Source organism: Macaca nemestrina, chromosome 1 (assembly GCF_043159975.1).
Source record: "Macaca nemestrina isolate mMacNem1 chromosome 1, mMacNem.hap1, whole genome shotgun sequence".
In the NCBI taxonomy this organism is placed as follows: domain Eukaryota; kingdom Metazoa; phylum Chordata; class Mammalia; order Primates; family Cercopithecidae; genus Macaca; species Macaca nemestrina.
This window is the reverse complement of record NC_092125.1, coordinates 211,662,997-211,684,144: the sequence shown is the minus strand read 5'-3', so window position 1 is coordinate 211,684,144 and position 21,148 is coordinate 211,662,997. Positions and strand designations below refer to the sequence as shown.

The window sequence follows — 21,148 nt, the reverse complement described above, 5'->3', positions numbered from 1 at the left end:
AGTTATTTCAGAGTTAGTAGGTAAACAGAGACCTCTGTTAAATGCTGTGTCCTTGGCGTTCAATGTAAATGGCCCGTGTTATTAGCAGGGAGCACCCATCCCGCACCGTACATTTAATGCAGGGCTTTCATATCCACCACACTTGGAGGTGGGGCCAGCACACCTACTTCGCAATAAGAAGATGGAGACTGTCTGGCCGGGTGCAGTGGCTCATGTCTGTAATCCCAGCACTTTGGGAGGCCGAGGTGGGTGGATCTGAGGTCAGGAGTTCAAGACCAGCCTGGCCAACATAGTGAAACCCCATCTTTACTAAAAAAAAAAAAAGCACAAAAATTAGCTGGGCGTGGTGGCGGGCACCTGTAAACCCAGCTACTGGGGAAGCTGAGGCAGGAGAATCACTTGAACCTGGGAGGCGGAGGTTACAGAGAGCCAAAATCATGCCGTTGCACTCCAGCCTGGGTGACAAGAGCAAAATTCCATCTCAAGAAAGAAAAAGAAGGAAAAGATGGAGACTCTTCTTAAGGCATGATCAAATGGCAGCCAGCACTCAACCCCAAAGTCTATCCCCTGAGCAGACTGTATTCCCTCACTAAGCCACGTTTCTGAGCCGAGTGCCAAAGCCTTGGGTAGGAGTTGGCAGGGTCTTATCCTCCCTTACCAGCCTCCCCCACCCCATGGATCTTCTCTTCATTAGGAAGTTCCTGGGCTTGGACGAGCAGAAGCTTCTCCTCTGCATCCTCCACAGAGCTGCCCTTGGTGGGGTGGGTTGGATATTGATTCTCCTTGTGTTTCTGCAGTGATTGCAGATGTTGGAGTAGGTGGGAAACATCACCTACTCCCCAGCTTCAGAGACCCCTGTGCGTCACCAGAATCAACCAGAAGCACTCCTCCCAGGCTTTGAGGCGGATGCCACCGTCCACCATGTCACGAAGGGAGCAAAGAAAAGCCCTAGACTTGGAATCGGCTCCTTGCCTGCTGGAGAGGTCATTGTCCCACCCTGAGAGCATTTTCCCATCCAGGAAATGGGGACATGCCTGTCTCACAGGAAAGCTGGGAGAATTCAATGAGAGTATGTGTCTTATTATAAACCTCAAGGAATAATGCGTTGAAAGTCACCGAGCTGACGCTAGAGTGACGCTTAACATAACTTTGTGGGGATGAAATCACAAGAATTTCTTCAGCACTGAAAGCAACATTCCTCACATTTCCTAAGCTGCCATGGATCTGATGCCCCATTTCCACAGCATTCTTTTGGTTGCAAATGATAGACACAGAGAATTGAAAGAAAGACAGAGAGAGACAGACAGAGAGAAAAGAAAAAATGCTGCAGAGAAAATGACCAGGTTGGGGGAGGAAGGTAAGGGAACAGAGAATGGCCAACAGAATACCAGAGGCATTGAAAAAAATAATGCATAAAAGAGCTAAAGATCCCAGGAGAGAAAAGGAGGAGTGGGAGAGACAAGAGGGGCTGAGGGTGAAGGAGAAGAGGCAGAAGGCTTGGGAAGCCAGGGATGGAGGTGGGAGAGTTGCCAGCAGCAGAGGGGCAGGGGTCAGAATCTGACCAGGACAGGGGCCCAGGCACTTAAGCTGAGGCCTAGACAATGTGGCTCTGAGGCATCGTCCTCTGTGACAGGGAAAGAGTCAGAGAGGAGAGTGGCCATGGCGCCTGGGCTGCATGACCCCTTTGGCCATATGGCTCTGGGTTGGGATTGAGGAGAGAGCTTGGGTTTTCTAGCCCCCACCCCTGATCCAGAGAAGAGAGAAGACCATCTGTTCCATTTCTGATGCCAGCACCTCCTCTTTACCACCAAGGTCCAGGACAGAAAACCCAGCATCTGTTTAGCAGTCAGATATTGACCTTTGTCCATAGGTCAGTGATTTCTAGAAGGTCACAAGAAACTCAAAGTCCAGTTGTTCCAACCCTCCCTCTCTCACTGTCCATTATGAAGATGAGGGTTCAAGGCTCAGAGGGAGGGAGACTACCTCAGTTACCAGGTGAGATCGTGGCTGTCTGGAGCACAGCCCAAGCCTCCTGCCACCGGAGGAGAGGGCTGAGAGTAGAGTGGGTGGAGGGTGAGGGGAGGTCTCAAAGCTGGGAGACGGAGAGGAGCAGGGCTCTCCTCTCTGTACAAGGCATTGTTCATCTTCACAGAAGCATCCTCGGTACCTAGAAGAGGGCCTGGCATGCATGGGGTCGTTAGCAAATATTTGCTGAATTCGTTAAAGGAGGTTTTCCAGACTGAGCACAGGAAAGCCAGCTGGTGACCCCTCTGCCCCTGACCAGAGCATGTCACTGACTACCCTTGGGGCTTCGGGGAAAGCTCAGGCTGAGGTGACAGCAGAGCTGAGAGCAGGATTCGGGGCCTGGGTTAGGTTTGAGTTTTAGGACTGGGCTGTAGCTGCAGTGGGTTTGAGGTTAGGCCTGGGGTTGGCAGAAGTTGAGTTTAGCTTGGGATGGAGTTGATGTCTGGTTTGGACTGTGGATGGGGCTGGTGCAGCTGTGGGATGGTGTTCAGAGCTGGAGCTGCTGCCCAGGTCCAGGCGGGATAAGGGCTGAAAGGAGGGTTTGAGGTGGGTGCTGATGTGTATCCAGCCTGACTGGAAGCTGGTTTAGGAATGGCCTTGGGATTTGCTCTAGGGTTGGTTTGGAGGCTGTTGGAGGAATCGGGGCTGGGGTTCTGTTCCTTCCACTCCCCCAGCCCCGTTCCCTTTTGGACAGAAATCCTCCACCGAGCTTGCCCAGTGGGTCCTTCTCAGAGTCTTGACAGTAGCTCACAGGAGGGCAAGCAAAATGCCATCCTCTGACCTGGTGCTGCAGCCTGAGACACACAGACATGGTGGTTCTCAAGGGGCACTAGGCTGGCCCCCAGCCCCAGCTGGGATGGGGCATCTTTACAGCTCTGGCAGACTCATGAAAAGTAATGGGGCCTTGCCATTTACTGCCTTTTCACAAAGAAAATATATCAAGTGAGACATATTTTTCTTAGAGGCAACATAAATATTTATCAGTGTTGTGGCTTCCTGGGCCCCTGATTTATAGAGGACCTGGGCTATGGGGCAGGATTCCTCCCAGTGGCTGCTGAATCCCTGAACCCAAGTGTTAATGGGTAGAGTCAGGTTTCTACCCCTCAGGACTTGGCAGGAGGTGCTGATGTAGCCAAAAGCAGAGATGGGAACTTCTACCAACTGGGAAGAGGGGAAACCCACCATCAGGTCTTGGTTCCTACCTCTATATAAAAGTGTGGGGATTTGGAGCCAGGTGAACCTCAGTTTTAATCTCAGCTCTGGTACCTATAAATCAGTTACATCGTCTCCTTGATCCTCAGTTTCCACACCTCTAAAAGTGGGACAATTCCTCCTTAATAGAGCTGTTGAGAGGATTTGCTTATAGGTCTGGCTTAGAGGATTTATAGATTTGCTTAGAGGATTTGCTCAAGGTCTGGCTTATAGGAAACACACAGGAAAGGTTTGCTGGCTCTTCTTTCTCAGTAGAGGTTGAGAGATCGGGCTCTGGAAGTTAGACAGACCTGAGTTTACATCTTTGCTTTGTCACTCATAATCTGGGGGACCCTGAGCCTCAACTTTCTCATCTGTAAAATGGGCCAAATAAGAGTATCTCGTATCTCATAGGGATGCATCGGTCAGAGTGAATGGTTGCAAGCAACAGAACCTGACTCTGTCTCTGACGAGTGCAAAAGGGAATTTAATGAAAGGATATCAGAAGCTCACAGAATCTATAGGAAACTGGAAGACCAGGCCTAGAAAGTAGATGGAATGCAAGGAGTGATGGAGGAATAGGTCAAATAATGATTCATCAATCAAGGCAGTAGACTCTAGAGCAAGCAGGAGCAGCCCAGGGTGCCGGCTGCCACAGCCACAGTCATGGGCAGGACTGCAGAGGCCGCTGAGCCTCTGCATGCTCAATGTTCAAGGCCCAGTTAAGGTTCTATGCTTATCTCCTGCCCATTTCTTTGGTCTCTAGGGTTGGGACACCATGACCTCCCACCAGTCTATGTTCACTGAGGACGCCCCAGGAAAGACTGGCGTGCTCATGTAGAAGGGGTTTGGCACTCTTAACAAGGTCCATGACAGAGGTCTTTGAGAATGAAATAAGACCACCCTCATTGATGCCCCTGTGCCTGGCACCAAGCATAACTCCTCAAGTGGCAGCCATTAGCTGTCATGACAGCCTCCTCCAGTGCGAGCTGTGCCTGCAGTGGCCCCTGGACTAAAGGTGGCAGATACAGACAGAGTTGGAGATTGGCTCAGGAAGTGCCATCTGCTCATCAGGCAGTCTGACATGAGGGAAAGAGCACCAGACCAAGAGTCTGGCCCTACTTCTTGTCCCATCTCCGCCACTAATTAGCAATGCCAGCCTGACAGGCCCTCCCTCCTCTCTGAGATTCCAGTTTCTCTGCTGGGAAACAGCATCAGTGCTACCTTCCCTCACTCTGTCACCAGAAGGCTGGGAAGTGCATATTTAATAACACGTAGGCCAGGTGCAGTGGCCCACACCTATAATCCTAGCACTTTGGGAGGCTGAGGCAGGGGGATCACTTGAGCCAGGAGTTTGAGACCTACCTGGGCAACATGGCGAAGCCTCATCTTCAAAAAATACAGAAAACTAGCTGGGCGTGGTGGTGCAGTCCTATAGTCCCAGCTACTCAGGAGGCTGAGGCGGGAGGATCACCTGAGCATAGCAGGTCAAGGCTGCAATGAGCCATGATTGTGCCACTGCACCCTAGCCTTGGTGACAGAGTGATGCCCAGTCTCAAATAATAATAATAATAACAACACATAGAAATATTATTTTTTATATTTTTAATGTTTTTAATAACTTTAAAATCTTTCCAAAATATTTTATATTCCATAAAGTTCACCCTTTTAAAGTACACAATCCCGTGATTTTTATTCACAATGTTGTGCAACCATCACTACTAATTCCAGAACATTTCATCATCTCCAAAAGAATCCTGTATCCTTTAGCAATCATCCCTCATTCTTTCCTCCCCTCAGCCCCTGGCAACCACTAATCTCCTTTCTGTCTCTATGGATTTGCCTGTTCTGACAAATGGAATCATGCAATGCGTGGTCTTTTGTGTCTGTTTTTTTTTCACTTAGCATAGTGTTTGCAAGGTTCAGCCATATTGAGGCATGTGTCAGTGCCTCATTCCTTTTCACAGCTGTGTACTATTTTGTTGCATGGATATGCCACAGTTGGTTTACCCATTCATGTAAGATTCTTTTTAGTTGACACAGGGCCAGGGCCGGGGCTTCAGGTATTCTTACAGAGGGAGAGGCTAGAGCAGAACCAAGAGGAAGGGCTGCATCTAAACAGGGGATGTGTGTGCAGCCTGAATGAGTCTGTCTCTGGCTCTGCTTACTCTCAAAGTGCCTGAGGGCATTTCAGAGAGCTCCTGGATTCTGAGAATCGGAAATTATTGCTACCTAGACTCTGAGCTTTCCATCACCTCTGCCTCAAACCCAAGGTGACTATGGGCATGGGGCCTTCCTGGGGGTTGGAGTCAGTGGACAGAGTTGAGCTAGGCACATAGAAGTGATTAATAAATACATGGATGGATAAATGGATGGATTGAATAGATGGATGATTGCATGCAGGGATGCAAGGGTTCATGTGGAAAAATGGATGGACGGACGGACGGATGGATGGATGGATGGATGGATAGATAGATGGATGAATGAATGGATGGGTGGATGAATGGATGGGCAGGTGGGTGGGTGGATGGATAGACAATGTATAAGTGGAAGACTGGATGAATAAACTGGCATGCGGAACTGGCACTACATTCTTGCCAAGGCCTACTTAGTTTGTTTGTTCTGAGACAGTGTCTTGCTCTGTCACCTAGGCTGGAGTGCAGTGGTGCAAACACGGCTCACTGCAGCCTCTAAGTCCTGGGTTCAAGCAATCCTCCTGCCTCAGCCTACCATGTAGCTGAGACCACAGACATGCACACCATGCACCACCATGCCTGGCTAATTTTTTTTTTTTTGGTAGAGATAGGATCTCTCCATGTTGACTAGGCTGGTCTCAAACTCCTGGACTCAAGTGATCCTCCCATCTCGGCATCCCAAAGAGCTGGGATTACAGGCATTAGCCATCACACCTGGCTGCCAAAGCCCACTTTATGCATGGGAGAAAGATACATTTTTTACCTAGAGAGAAATTCTAGCACAAGGCATCCTTGAGTCAAAAGACCTACCATTTAGGTACTAACTCTTAAACAGGTGTAGGGAGGATCAAATCTTAAATCTTTAGAGTTGCAAATCAAATGATCTAGCTGTGTTTGGCACACTGAAGGTGCTTACTACATAGTTGGAAGCGAACGGATGGACGAATGAATGGTTTGAACAAATGAACAAACCTACTTCCCACCCAACTGGTGAATTAGGAAAGTGACACCCATTTTAGAAATGAGGAGGGTGGCACCTAAAGTCACCCGCCGATCAGGGTCAGGCTGTGGCGTGGAATCCAGACCAACTGGAAGTCCAGCATTCTTTTCCCCATACCAGGCAGTTTCCCGGTTCCTGATCTCAGTGGGGACATCTCATGTCAACCAGACAAGTCACCTCCAGGCCTTGGATTTTGTGTTCTTCTACCTAGGACAAGGAGGTCACTGAACTGACCACATGTCTATTTGATGATTGTTTGAGACTGGGGTGTGTGTATGTGTCTTGGAATGAGAGAGAAAAAGAGAGAGAGAGAAAAAAAGAGACACACAGGGAGAGAGAGAGAGGAGAGAGAGAGAGAGAGAGAGGGAGAGAGAATGCGTACATTCTCACGAATGGAAAGGCAAATACATCTTGTCAGCAGCTTTCACCTTCCCGTGGTGCAGCTGTAACATGTCAGGTGTATTGGGGCACCCGAGATAAGCTGGTTTTGACACGCTGCAGATGCCTTCCTACCTCCCAGGGAGGCTGTGACCACCCCATGTGACAGAGACAATGACATTCAACATCTGGGTAGCGGCTTATGTGAGGTCATGACTCAGTGCCTGGCACATGGCAAGTACCCAGTGAATGGTGGCTGCTTTCATTCATGAATAGCAATCTCCCCGGCCCAGACCTTCTTACCAGGCTCATACTTTCCAGCACACTGAACTGGGATCAGGAGGTCTAATTCTACTCCCAGCTCTGACATGCACTTTCTGGGGGACCCTGGATGTCTAACCTCCCTGGGCCTCCATCTCCTCATCTGTAGAATGGAGAAAAGCATACTCTCCTCACAGGGCTGCTGGGAAAACAACCAGAGAGACAGGCTATGGGGGCACTTTGCATGCTATAGACAAGGGGCAGTAAACTACCAGGGGCCAAATCCAGTGCGCCACTTTGCAAATAAAGTTTTATTGGAATGCACCCACCCTCATCCATGTACGTATTGTCTGTGGTTGCTTTCAAATGACAGTAACAGAGCCAAATAGTTGCAACAGAGACTAAAGGTCTGCAGAGTCTAAAATATTTACTATCTAGTCCTTTAAAGAAGAATTTAGCTGCTCCTGCTATTGAGCGATTATTCCCAGGTGTTAGCAGCTTTCCTCCTTCCTCTTCCCTGGGAGATGCTCACTCTCAGGCCCTCCCAAAGGCTGGTGTAAAGCCTGGGTATCTCCTCTTTGACAAGGTTTCCTGGTGACTCTGATGAAGAAAGGCCCCGGTCCAGACTGCAAAACACACCAGGGTAGTGGAATCAGACAGACCCGAGATCAAATCCCTGTTCGCTGCTTCCCACCTGTGTGACTGCGGACAAGTTGCTTAACCTCTCTGAGCCTCAATGCACTTATCTACAAAATGGGGACAACAATGCCTATCCCTTAGAGTTCCTGGGAAAATTAAATGAGACAATGTCTATAAAGGGCTCAGTCAGGCCTGATGCAGGATGGGTGCCTGGTAATTGACTTTTTTTTTTTTTTTTTCCTGCATCCCTAAACTAATTCAGTCCCTGGGTATGCTGCATCTTCCCAGTTCTTCCAGAACCCTCCTAGCTTCTCCCTTTCTGCCCCACTGTGGCCTCTCAGGTGGACTCTGCCCCCCGTCTTTGTTGAGGGTCCTTCTTCCCCAGCAGAGAGAGGTGCATTTGCTGAGAGGCAGCGCTGGGGAGCTGGTCTGATACAGCCTGGAGTTCTCGGCCCATTTCTGACACTGAAACACCGGCTCCGTGTTTACACAAGGACTCTCATAATATTTGCTTTCCGTGGCCATTATTTGTCCAGGGGCTGACGTCAGATGAAGACAAGCAACTCCCCACTAGCGCTTTCAAAGCACAAGGTCAGCACCTCCCTGTCCCCACTTCACTGTCCCATCCCCTGGCTCCTTGTCTGAGTTTTCTAAACTAACCACACTCCAGGCTTTGGGTGACTTAGCAAATGAGTTGGCGTGGGACCAGCAGAAAGGCAGATTCTGGTCCCAGCCTGTCGCTAACTAGCTGGGCTACCTTGGAGGGTCTGGTCCTCTCTCTGGGCCTCAGTTGCCTCCTCTGTGCCCTGGGAGGGTCGCTTCCAGCGCCACAATTCCATGACTCTGGAACTTCAAGAACCCCCCAGGCTGGGAGACTCCAGCACCCGCTGTCACTCTCCTTCCCACCCCTCTACCCTTCTCAAGCTGCCTGAGAGTGGAAGGAAAGCGAACAGAAATTGTGAAAACAAAGCCACACTTCGACTTAGCTACAACCCTGCCGACAGCACAATCTTTCATCAAGAGAGAAAATAAGAAGTGAAAAAAGCTATAAGCCTTCAACTGGGCATTTTAACATGGAGGTATGTCCTCCACCAGAGCAAATACCCTGCACCCTGACCAGCGTGGGGAGCCTGTGAATGGACATAAGTCCAGCTTCTTCCACCCATCTGCCACTCATATGAGAAGGTTGCCGGGCGCCATGGCTCACGCCTGTAATCCTAGCACTTTAGGGGGCCAAGGGGGCCAGATCACCTCAGAGAGGTCAGGAGTTCGAGACCAGCCTGGCCAACATGATGAAACCCCATCTCTACTAAAAATACAAAAATTAGCTGGGTGTGGTGGTGCGCGCCTGCAATCCCAGCTACTGGGAAGGCTGAGGCAGGAGAATCACTTGAACTCGGGAGGTAGAGGTTGCAGCGAGCCGAGCCGCTGCACTCTAGCCTGGGCGACAGAATGAGACTCCATCTCAAAAAAAAAAAAAAAAAAGAAAGAAAGAGGTCAAGTTGCAGGTAAAGCCACCTATGTCACAGGGTCAGCTCTGCTTCCCAGGGAGGAAGAATCATACATAAGTCCAAGGGGAGAAAAAAAAAAATGACAAAACCAATCCTGGGAGTTACTGACTCCATTGAAATGTGTATCCATACCAAAGACATACGGGTTCACACCTCCCGAGGACTAAATAAAGGACACTCATCTGAAACTTCAGCCCGAGGGACTTCAGTAGGTCACATCAAACTCTTTCCTGACTTGGCATGGCCAGTGTGGGGCAGTCCAGTGGTTTAAGCAAGTCTTCGGAGCCGAACAGACCTGGGTCTGAATTCCAGTAACGCCACCCAGTGGCTGGGTGACCCGGGGGAGCCATGGTGCCTCTCTGAGCCTGGGTTTTCCCAGCTGTGAAATGGAGATGATAATAATTCATACCTTGTGGTGCTGCTGTGAGAATGTAAGAAGCAGTTCAGCGCTTATGCCAGTTGGAAGGTCATATGGGGCCCTTGCCAAATGATCTTCTCCTTGGGTTACTGGATGATTCTTCAAGGGTGATAATCATTGAGACCTACTCTGGCGGGTCAGGCACAGTGGCTCATGCCCGTCATCCCAGCACTTTGGGAGGCTGAGGCAGGCAGATCATTTGGGGTCAGGAGTTCGAGACCAGCCTGGTCAACATGGTGAAACCCTGTCTGTACTAAAAATATAAAAATTAGCAGGGGGGGGGGGTAGCTCACGCCTGTAATTCCAGCATTTTTTGAGGCCTAGGGAGGTAGATCATTTGAGTTTAGGAGTTTGAGACCAGCTTGGCCCAACATGGAAACTCCATCACTACTAAAAATACAAAAATTAGCTGGGCGTGGTGGTGTGCACCTGTAATCCCAGCTACTCGGCAAGGCTGAGGCAGGAGAATTGCCTGAACCCAGGAGGCGGAGGTTGCAGTGAGCTAAGATTGCACCACTGCACACTCCAGCCTGGGCAGCAAAGCAAGACTCTGTCAAAATCAATCAATCAATCAATCAATCAATCAATCAATCAATCTATCCCACTCTGGCATGGAGAACATCTGAGTTCTTTGAAGCACTCACAAGTGCATTCTCATTTGTAGCACTTCTCACAACAGTGACATGAGGTGGATATCACTCTCCACAGTCTATAGATGCAAAAATTGAGGATGGAAGAGACAAAGCCATTTGTCCAGAGCTCACCACAAGCTCTCGCCCTGAAGCCCAGGCCTTCGACTCCCAGTCATTGCTCTGGCACCTCTTTCCACAGGCTAAGATCCTACTGGCTCCATGGGGCCTCAGTGGGTCCAGCTGTGTCCAGAGGCCTCCCAGACACTGGCTCCAGGCCTCTCAATTTCTCTCCAGCCTCAAGAGGAGGTTCAGACATCGGGGGTGAACTCAGCCAGAAGTGTGAGGAGACAGCGCCCTCCGGTGGCCTCTGCACAGCAGCGAGGGAAGCCGAAGGAGGGGGTGGGGCATTTTGATGTCACAAGGGCTGCAGCCCAGAGGAGAGGGACAGAGATCAGGGGCACATTAGACTCCTGTCCTCACCGGTCCAGCCCCTTGATACCTCCAATACTCCCTCTGACCCAGGACTCTTAGAATCACATCATTCCAATCTGGAAAGAAACTGAAACGCCATCTAAATGAACGTTCTCTGCACACAGATTATTGAATCCAGGGTGGAGACAGATCATCCAAGGTCACGTGAGGAATCAGGGTGGAATGCAGTCAGAGCTCAGGTCCCCTACCTGCCCCTTCAGGCCCAGCAGGAAGTTCGGGGAGGTTGGATTCACCAGCCCTGCACCTCCCCGCTCCCCATTTTTCTCCTCTGCCTTCAGGGCTGCCAGGCACACTAGGTAGAGTGAGAGGGGCTGAGGCAGAAGAGTGATGGTAATGGGCTCTCCAACTCTTGATGGCTGTGTGACCTTGTGCAGGTTACTTAACCTCTCTGTGCCCCAGTTTCCCCCTCTGTGAAATGATATTGAATCCTCAATGCCACAGGACTAAATAATGCATAAATTTAAAAAGGCCTGGTACATAGTAAGCAACCCCTAAATGTGGTAGCCCCTGCTACTGCTTTTATTACTATTCGTTTGGTGCCTCTAATTAATTGGTTCGCTTCTGAGGGGCCACAAGCTCTCCCACGCAACTTTCTCCCCTCCCCTTCTCTCACTTCATTTCTTCTCACCAAACCCCAAAGTGGCAAATTAATCCCTAGTACCTGTATCTCTTGTCTGTCACATTCGAGGCTCTGCAAGATGGTGTGGCCTGGCCGGGGACTGGGGAGTCAGTGCCACACACACAGCCCCTCTGTGGGTCAGCCTGCCACTCTGGCCCAGGATAAGCTTAGCTAAGGCTGAGTCTCAGAGAATGGCTGAAACCCCAGAGGGTTTTTCTGGGGCCAAGAGCAGACCAGGTTGAAGGGCGTGGTCAGTACCTTCCTGGGACGATTCCAAGGGCCCAGCTCTAACAGCTGAACATCACCAGGCTCGAGTTTCAGGATGGGAACCTTGAAAACCCCTCCGCGATTTTCCTTTTCACACCAGTCTTGGGGCCAGGCAGATGTGGGTTCAAATCCTTGCTCTGCCACTCGTGAGTTCTGTGATCTTGGGAAGAGACTGAATGTCTCTGGACCTCAGTTTCCTCGTCTGTAAAGTGGGAGTGGTTAAAGGAGTGTATGGAACTGTTGGGTTTGGATTAAGGTGCCCAGCCCACTGCCTGGAATGCAGCACTCTGACTAGCTTATTGAACATCAAAATTAATTTACCACCTTTTCCCCCAGAATCCTGTTCTTCTTCTGGAATTCCCTGTCCTGGTGGGTGTCTATAATACTTACATCTAGGATGTCTATAATACTTACACATCCAAGGAGGGGTGGCCCATGTTCTCATACTTTCTATCAACTGTGTCATAGCTGTCTTGCATGGAGGTGAATCCATCACAGCTGCCTTGCATGGCCATTCCTCTCCATCTACTTTGGCCATGGCTCTTCTTCCAGGACAAGGTTATGGCAAATCCTTCATCACTGGTTTCCTCCTTCCAGCCTCCTTACTCCTGCTGGGGTGGTTACATCAGCCCCTCTCCACACCTCACTCTGAAACACATGTTCAGAGCACAAAGTCCAAACTGCTCAACAAAGCCAGGGCACCGAGGTCCCCCATGATCTGGGCCCCTCACTCCCACCTCCCCAGCATCATCTGCTCCCATCCTGCCTCCCACACAAACCAACCCTCCCTCCCAAACTCCCAGTGTACCCTGAAGATGAGGCTCCCTGCTGCTCTGTGCCTCTAAGCCTCTGCCCTCTGGCCCAACCACCCAGAACGCTCCTCTCTGACACCTCCTCCGCAAGCCCTCTGTGACTGCCCCCACCTCCCCGGTTCTTCTCACGTGGAGCCAAGCACTCTCTCCTTCAGGCCCCATCGACCTCTCTCAGACCCCCACGATGGCCCTTCCTACCTGTCTGCGGCAGGTTTACCTGACTAGGCAATCCAGGAGGGAGGCGAGAGCACTGGTTGAGAGCAATGCCTGTGGGGTCCTGTCCCCTGGGATTTCCTGAGAGAACGTGTGGAGTCCTAGCACTGTGTCTGCTGCGTGTAGATGCTCAGTAAATGAAAGTGATTCTTTTTATTGCTATCTCCCCATGAGACTGCAAATTCCTAGAGCAAGACTCATGTCTTAATTATCTCTGCATCCCCAGCAACTAGCCCTGTGATCTGGCCCACAGTAGAAGTTTAACAGATGTTTTCACATGGATGAATGGATGGATGGATACATGGACGGATGGATGGATAAATAGATGGATGGTGTGGCTGAAAGAGGAGGAAGAAATATGTAAGAGCTGCATTCAGCTGGTAACTAGGCAGTGACAGAAACGTGCACGGCACTTTACAAAGCAACGTCAGCCAAGCCCAACCACGGAGACTGATTCTATTTTTATCGCTGTTTCATGGAGGGGAGGAACTGGCTCAGGGAGGTGAAGACACCTGCCAGAGTTCCATAGTGATGACATTGGTGACAGCCGATATTCAAAGTCACTTCTGTCTGGTTACAAACCCCATGCAATTTCCATTTATCCACGCTGCTTCCTAAAAGGAAGCAGTTGGAATAGCAGCCGCATCTGAAGGAAATATGAACTAGAATTTATGTCGAGATTGCTAAAGTTCCAGCCTGGCCAACACGATGAAATCCTGTCTCTATTAGAAATACAAAAATTAGCTGGGAATGATGGCGCTGCCTGTAATCTCAGGTACTCGAGAAGCTGAGGTAGGAAAATCGCTTGCACCAGGGAAGCAGAGGTTGCAGTGAGCCGAGATCTCACTATTGCACTCCAGCCTGAGGGACAGAGCGAGACTTTGTCTCAAAAAAAAAAAAAGGTTGCTAAAGTTACCAGCAGGTGCTTCACACTAAAGAGATGAGGAAACTGAGGCCCAAGGAATTTGGGGAAGGGCGGGTAGATCCAGAGCCCTTTACTGCTGCCTGAGCCATTCTGGTTCCCAAATGCTGGAAGTATCTACAGCACAGAAGGGCTGGCCTGGAGGTAGGGTTCTGGGTCTAAAAGTTAGAGGCAAACAGTGGAGGGAGGAAGGTATTGGTGTCTCTGGGTCATTGGTCAGAGCTGGGGTCTTAGGTGCCCAGGAAGTATCACTGTTATGACTGTTATGAATGATAAACTGCATTATTAGAGATGCTATGTGACCATAAACTATAACATTACTTATGTTGTTAGGGCACTTCAGGGTGTCCAGAGCACTTTTGCATGTACCACCAATTTTCCCCCACAATTCCTTCAAAACCTGCAAAAAGCGGGGGATTATCACAATCTTACAAAGCAAGTGGCTGCAGAGGAGTCACGTGGATTCCCCCAAGGGCATAAACTTGGCAAATAGTTTCCCTAGTCTCAACATAAACGTTTCTGATTCCTGGTTCGGTGCTGTTTCTCACATACCTGCAGCTTTCCCGAGCCCCTGGTGTGTTACGGTTGCTGTTTAGTAAGCCGATGTGAGCATCGATGGAAAGCAAGAGAAAACAGAGATGGGTGGGAAAGAGGAAGCTGAACAACGGCTGGGAAATGGGGAAGGAAGCTCTGGGGAGCCCAGCAAGGGGACTGGTAATCCAGGCTTCTTTGGGCCCCTCCTCAGGTCCCAGTCTTTGCTGGAGCCACACATACAGCTGGCAGCCTGATGCTGGCACGAGATGGCGCCCTTGGATGGGGAAAGGACTGGAGTGAGCCTGGACAGGCTGGTGATTAGCTGTGAGCACTGCTGACTGGGCTGTCTGCAGTTTCCACACTACCCCTGGGCAGTGGGCACATCAGCTTCTGCTTCAAAAAGGCCCTTTCAAGACTCCTCTACTGAAATTCTAGACCTGTTCACTCAAATGCACAGTTGCAGGATGAATCAGGGGTGTTCACAGTTATCCCCAGCCAGGTGAGTCCAAACAGGTGGATACAGAATTTTTTTTTAGACGGTGTATCGCTCTGTCACCAGGCTGGAGTGCAGTGGTGAGATCTTGGCTCATTGCAACCTCCGCTTCCCAGGTTCAAGCACCTGCCTCAGCCTCCCAAGTAGCTGGGACTACAAGCGTGCGCCACCGCACCCAGCTAATTTTTGTATTTTTAGACAGAGTTTCACCATGTTGGCCAGAACGGTCTCGATCTCTTGACCTTGGGATCCACCCACCTCAGCCTCCCAAGTACTGGGAGCCACTGCACCCGGATTGAATGCAGATTTTACCCACAGTCCAGGCCTCCCAACTGAGTCCCACGAAATCAAAGTGTTGGGTTTCAGCAGAGAACTTTCTAAAGTGTATTGATCCCTTCCAATGGGACAGGCATCACACTAAGTGCTTTCTCTGCCTGTAAGGCTGTCAGATAAAATATAGGATGCCCAGTTACATTGGAACTACAGACCAACACGGAATAATTTACTAGCATGAGTGTGTCTCAAATATTGCATAGGACATACTTACACTAAAAAGTTATTCCTTGATCTGGAATTCAAGGTTAACTGAACACCCTGTATTTCTATTTGCTAAATCTGGCAACTCTATCTGTATTATTTCATCTTCACAGTCATAGAGGGAGAAGATCCCATCTCCACTTTACAGGCATTGTAACTGAAGTTCCAAGAGGTAAAGGAATTGGCTTGTGTTTCACACGTGGGTGAGTGGTGGGGCTGCGATGCCAATCCAGGCCTGCCCATTTCCCCAATCTGCACCCTCACTGATTTCCTCTCTAACCAACACAAGGGGCAGAGGAAAAAAAATGCTGAATGCCTCTGGCCTTTCAGGGAGATGGTCAGCTAAAAATGGGCTCTGAGGGCATCAGATGTAAATATCTTCAATGTGAGAATAATAAAGGTTCTATTGTAAAACAGGAATGAGTCTTATACATCATCCAACCAAGAGACTTTGGGGTTAACAGGTGGGCTCTGGAAACAGGTTGTTGAGTAAAAGCCTCAACTCCATCCATTACTAGCTGTGTGACTTTGGGCAAGTTAATCGACCTTTCTGTGCCTCAGTTGCCCTATTAAGAATATGGGGATAATAACAACACCCGTGTCATAAGGTTGTTGTAAGGATTAAATGAAGTATACATGGAAAATATTTAGAATGGTGCCTGGCACTTGTAAGCATCCCAAATTATGTATTCTAGCTCATGTCTGTAGACCAACTGCTTCGCTCCATGAAGGAGAATGCTGACGCCCAGAAGCCTCATTCAGGGCCACACAGCAATTGGGTGGCTGAGCAGAGTCTCAGTGCCAGGTCTCCAGGCTGATGTCTGTGATGCCGTCTTAAAAGAAGAGAGAGAAATCGGCATCAGATGGCAGCAGGCACCCAGTTCCTGGTGTTCCTATCCTGATTTGTCTCACGCCTTTCAGTACAAAGGAATCCTACCACTTCTAAGGTCACTAGCAGAATTTAAATCCTCCAGTTCTTTTGCATCAGTACAACGTTGTACATTTATTTCACTCCCTCCACAAACCATTATGGGGGCTAGCCACATGCCAAGCACTGTGTTAGGCATACAGGATATAAAGAAGCTTGGCACACGGCCCCTGTCTCCGCCCTGTTGAGACAGGGAGAAAAGCAAGTAGATACCAAAAGATAGGCTGGGTGAGGTGGCTCACACCTGTAATCCCAGCACTTTGGGAGGCCCAGGTAGGAGAATCACTTGAGGTCAGGGGTTCAAGACCAACCTGGCCAACATGATGAAACCCCATCTAGACTAAAAATACAAAAAAAAAAAAAAAATTAACTGGGAGTGATGGCACACGCCTGTAATCCCAGCTACTTGGGAGGTTGAGGCTAGAGAACCGCTTGAACCTAGGAGGCGGAGCTTGCAGTGAACTGAGATTGCACCACTGCACTCCAGCCTCTGCGACTGAGCAAGACTCTGTCTCAAAAAAAAAAAAAAAAAAAAGATGGCTGGGCAGAGTGACTCACACCTGTAATCCCAGCATTTTGGGAGACGGAGGCAGGTGGATCACTTGAGGTCAGGAATTCAAAACCAGCCTGACCAACATGGTGAAACCCCATCTCTACTAAACACACACACACACACACACATACACACGCACAAAATTAGCTGGGCATAGTGGTGCACACCTGTAATCCCAGCTACTCATGAAGCTGAGACAGAAGAATTACTTGAACCTAGGAGACAGAGGTTGCAGTGAGCCGAGATTGCACCATTGCACTCCAGCCTGAGCAACAAGAGCAAAACTCCATCTCAAAAAAATTTAAAAAGATACCAAAAGATAGCATGATTAGCACCAGGAGTAGGGAGCCCAGGGCCTGTGGGAGCCAGAAGACGGAGAGCTGGCAGAAGTAGGAATGATGGAGAGACACTGCTGGGGGAAGTGATCTCATTGATCTGAGCCCATCAGGACAAAGAGGGTCGGCCAGGGAAGAAAGGGGCAGGAAAGGCCTTCCAGGCTGAAAGAACAGCATGTGCTGAAGCCTAGAGGCCAGACAAGAAAGGACAGAGCATCCTCTGCTGGGCCCATGACAAGGAGACCAGGGTTCTATCCTAGTGAACCAAATGCTCCCCAAGATGCCCTTGACCTGTGCAGGGAAGCAAGCCCCCTCCAGTGTGATGGCTGCCTCCATGGTTAAGACGCAGTTGAGAGAAAGAAGCTCTTTTGTCATAAAGAAACCACTGCTCACCAAAACTGCCAAGCAGGACTCAAATCAATGGCACACAAAGAAAGATTCTGTCTTAGAGACTGGCTTGGGTTTGGGCTCTATGCTGTTGTGGATATGAATTCATTCACCGTTGGAGAACTGAACCTGGAATGGGACTTGGAAGCATCACTCTGCACCCTGAAAGTCACTAGAATACAAGCTGGTGTGCTGGCTGAAGGTAGATCTTTGGCAAATCTCCACCTGTTTCATCTTGGTATTCTTGATGTGAAGAATTCTAATTGCTACCAGGCCAGAGAGGAAGGCAGCTGTGCCCTTTGAAATCTGTGGGGCTATGGCTCCTGGGTTGGAGAGTTTTGTCCAAACAGCTTTGTGCTTGCTTGGATTTTCCTCTGAAGGTTATTACCACCAAGGTCACTGGCAGTACTGCATCTCTGGGAGGCCAGGGGCATTTGCTGGTTATTGGATGATATTTCTTCCAGGGTCCTAAGGGAGCCTCAGTTGTGCAAATGCCAGAAAGTCTGAAATGCCTGCTTGCTGAAACCATTGATATAATCTATGCCCAGTAGCCCCTCCCACCCCTGCCTCAGCAGGTGCTTCCCCCTTCTTCGATGGGGAGCCATTTCCCCCACTCTTTGCTTTCTAGGAAAAGATGGAGGTGAATTGAAAGGGGTCATGGGCCCTTAGTCCATGTCTTCTGGAGTCCCCAGGTATATTAGTCTGTTCTCATGCTGCCAATAAAGACATACCCAAGACTGGGTAATTTATAAAGGAAAGAGATTTAATGCACTCACAGTTCCACATGGCTGGGGAGGCCTCACAATCATGGAGGAAGGCAAAGGAGAAGCCAAGTTACATCTTACATGGCAGCAGGCAAGAGTGCATGTGCAGGGGAACTGCCCTTTATAAAACCATCAGATCTTGTGAGACTTACTCACCATCACTAGAACAGTATGGGGGAAACTGCCCCCATGATTCAATTATCTCCACCTTGACCCGCCCTTGACACGATGGGATTATCGCAATTCAGAGTGAGATTTGGGTGGGGACACAGAACCAAATCATATCACCAGGCAATCCCAACCTCATTCTCATGGGCTTCAGGTTTCATCTCTGGCTACAAGCAGATCACAGCCACAGACTGTCAATGGGACCCCAAGAGCCCAGCTGTCCAAGTCAAAACTATGGAGACCATCTTGGACTCCTGCCCCACCCCCGGTCACCAAGTCCTGGATCTATTGCCCTCCCAAGCCTCTGTTGGCCACTTATTGACCATGAGTAAGTTTCTTAACCTCTCCAACCTTCCATTTCCTTGTCTCTAAAATGAGTAAAATGAGCAAAAAGTATTAAAGTGTCTCCAGAATGCTTTCTCATGAAGGAATCATTCTGACTATGTCATGGAAAAGGTGACAGTATATAAACACATTTGGTATCACACACAAATATGTTTTAAATCCCTCATGGGAGGGCACAGTGGCTCATACCTGTAATCCCAGCACTTTAGGAGGCCAAGGTGGGTGGATCACCTGAGATCAGGAGTTTGAGACCAGCCTGGCCAACATTGTGAAACCCTGTCTCTTCTAAAAATTACAAAAATTAGCCAGCCATGGCAGCAGGCACCTGTAATCCCAGCTACTCGGGAGGCTGAAGCACAAGAATCACTTGAACCCGGGAGGTGGTGGTTGCAGTGAGCAGAGATCGCAACACTACACTCCAGCTTGGGCAATGGAGTGAGACTCCGTCTCAAAAAAAAAAAAAAAAAAAGAAAAGAAAAAGAAATAAAAGCCCTCAAGACTGTGCACACCTGCATTTCTTCTGGATAAAAGCCTTGAGTGAGAAAATCGTCACTAAACAAATCTGTGAAGTTGAAGGCAAAGGTGTGTTTGAGGTGCAGAGCATCAAATGCGCCTGGGGAGCAGGTGGAGTGGGGTGAAGGGTCTCTGCAGGGGGCCTGCACCTGTTCACATGGCAGTGCCCTATATTCCTCTCTAGAAGCCTCTATCCAGTTTTGACAAGTCACGGGCTGAATTCTAAGAGATAATCCTGTTGTTTTATTTATTGCCAATAAACTGCATGCTTATAGGAAAGCATTTTGAGACACTCTAATAGCAACTTTATAGGATTGCTGTGAGGTTTGAAAAAGATAATGAATGGAATGAGATTGCCTCTGTGCTTGTTTGGCACAGAGAAAACTTATTAATAAGTATGTGCTGATTTTAGAAACGTGAGGTCACCCTCGTTGTTGACAGCAAAAGCTAAAATTATGAAGCACGGCTTGTTTCATTTGTCCCAGAATCCCCCAGCACCTAGTACAATGTTGGCACATACCAGAAATTCAATAAATATTAGATGACTAAATATATAAACAGGGTGGGAAATTAACACTGAAAGGGGAAAATGTCTTTTGGGTTAATTCTTAGAATGATGCTAACCTGAATAGGTGTATAATGAAGAGGTTTTCACAAAACTCTTCAAACAATGCATGATTTGTGCAGTCAATAGATATTTAGTGGGCTGGGTGCAGTGGCTCATGCCTGTAATCCCAGCACTTTGGGAGGCCAAGGTGGGAGGATCATCTGAGGTCGGGAGATCTGGACCAGCCTGGCCAATATGATGAAACCCGTCTCTACTAAAAATACAAAAATTAGCTGGGCCTGGTGGTGCAAGCCTGTAATCCCAGATACTCGGGAGGCTGAGGCAGAAGAATCACTTGACCTCAGGAGGCAGAGGTTGCAGTGAACCGAGATCGCGAGATCGCGCCACTTCACTCCAGCCTGGGCAACAGAGGGGGATTTTGTTTCAAACAAACAAACAAACAAACAAACAAAAAGATATTTAGTGAGCACGTTCTCAGTTCCAGGCACTGTTCCCGACATGGGGATAGAACGGTCAACAAAGTAGACAAGGTCTGGTCTCATGCAGCTCGCCCAGCGGTGTAGGGAGACAGATAATAAACGAATAAACATATAATATCATATAAGAAGTGCCATGAAGAAAGATAAAGCAAGGTAAAGGGGCAAAGGGGGCATGGATATGCTATTATAAATAGTGAAAAGCCTCTCTAAAAGATGACATTTGAGTGGAGACATGAAGGAAGCCATGTGGATATCTGAGGGAAGAGATTTCCACACTTGGAAACAGTTGAAAAGAGAACCAATGCATTTCATCCGGTACGAGGCCTCATTTTCAATCGACTGAAACAAAATATTCTTTGTAGCATAGCACCTGAAAGTTGAACAGAAATATACTCAACATGAAAGGCAAACCTTTAGTTAATCTGTTTTCGTTGTTATTGAAATCTTAAGTACCTCCTTTATCGCAGATGGCTCAAAACCTGCAGGGAAGGAGATGCTTTAGAAACATAATTCCAAATGAAAAAAAACGACAACCACCACCACCCAGCGATGATAATGGCCTCACAAGAAATAACTTGAAATTGTATGTGCGATGCTTGATGAGATTAAGCCATTGGAGGCAAATGATGGAAGCCCCGAAGAGGAAAATATTCTTATAAATCATTACACAACTCCTGTGCTGTAGCACGTAAGACTCAGCGATACTCAGTTTGGGGAGTAGTCATTCATTCACTCTTGAAATATTATCAAGCACCCCATTATTTGTAAAGCTGGGTGCTTTGTGACTTGAATGAGATGAATTCAGTCTGAGGTGAATTAAACTCAGATCTACCCTTAAGGAGCTTCAATCTGGCCACAGGTTTATTACTTACTTTTTTCATTTCATTTCATTTCAGTTCATTTTTTGACATGGACTCTCGTTCTGTCACTCAAGCTGGAATGCAGTGGCGTGATCTTGGCTCACTGCAA

The 21,148-nt window shown here is 48.7% G+C and overlaps 1 long non-coding RNA gene across 2 annotated transcripts; it reads right to left on the bottom strand.

Annotated features, from left to right (window-relative positions):
* Positions 1–4,871: 4,871 nt before the first annotated feature.
* On the bottom strand, positions 4,872–13,525 carry LOC139363868 (uncharacterized). 2 transcript variants are annotated; one of them, XR_011624960.1, is made up of 3 exons: positions 10,263–13,525; positions 9,333–9,579; positions 4,872–7,676 (listed from the first exon to the last, which is right to left on the bottom strand). It is a non-coding gene; the product is annotated as an uncharacterized lncRNA (long non-coding RNA). The 2 variants fall into 2 exon arrangements; XR_011624959.1 differs by having other exon boundaries at positions 4,872–9,579; positions 10,263–10,798; positions 12,043–13,523.
* Between the last annotated feature and the right edge of the window lie 7,623 nt (positions 13,526–21,148).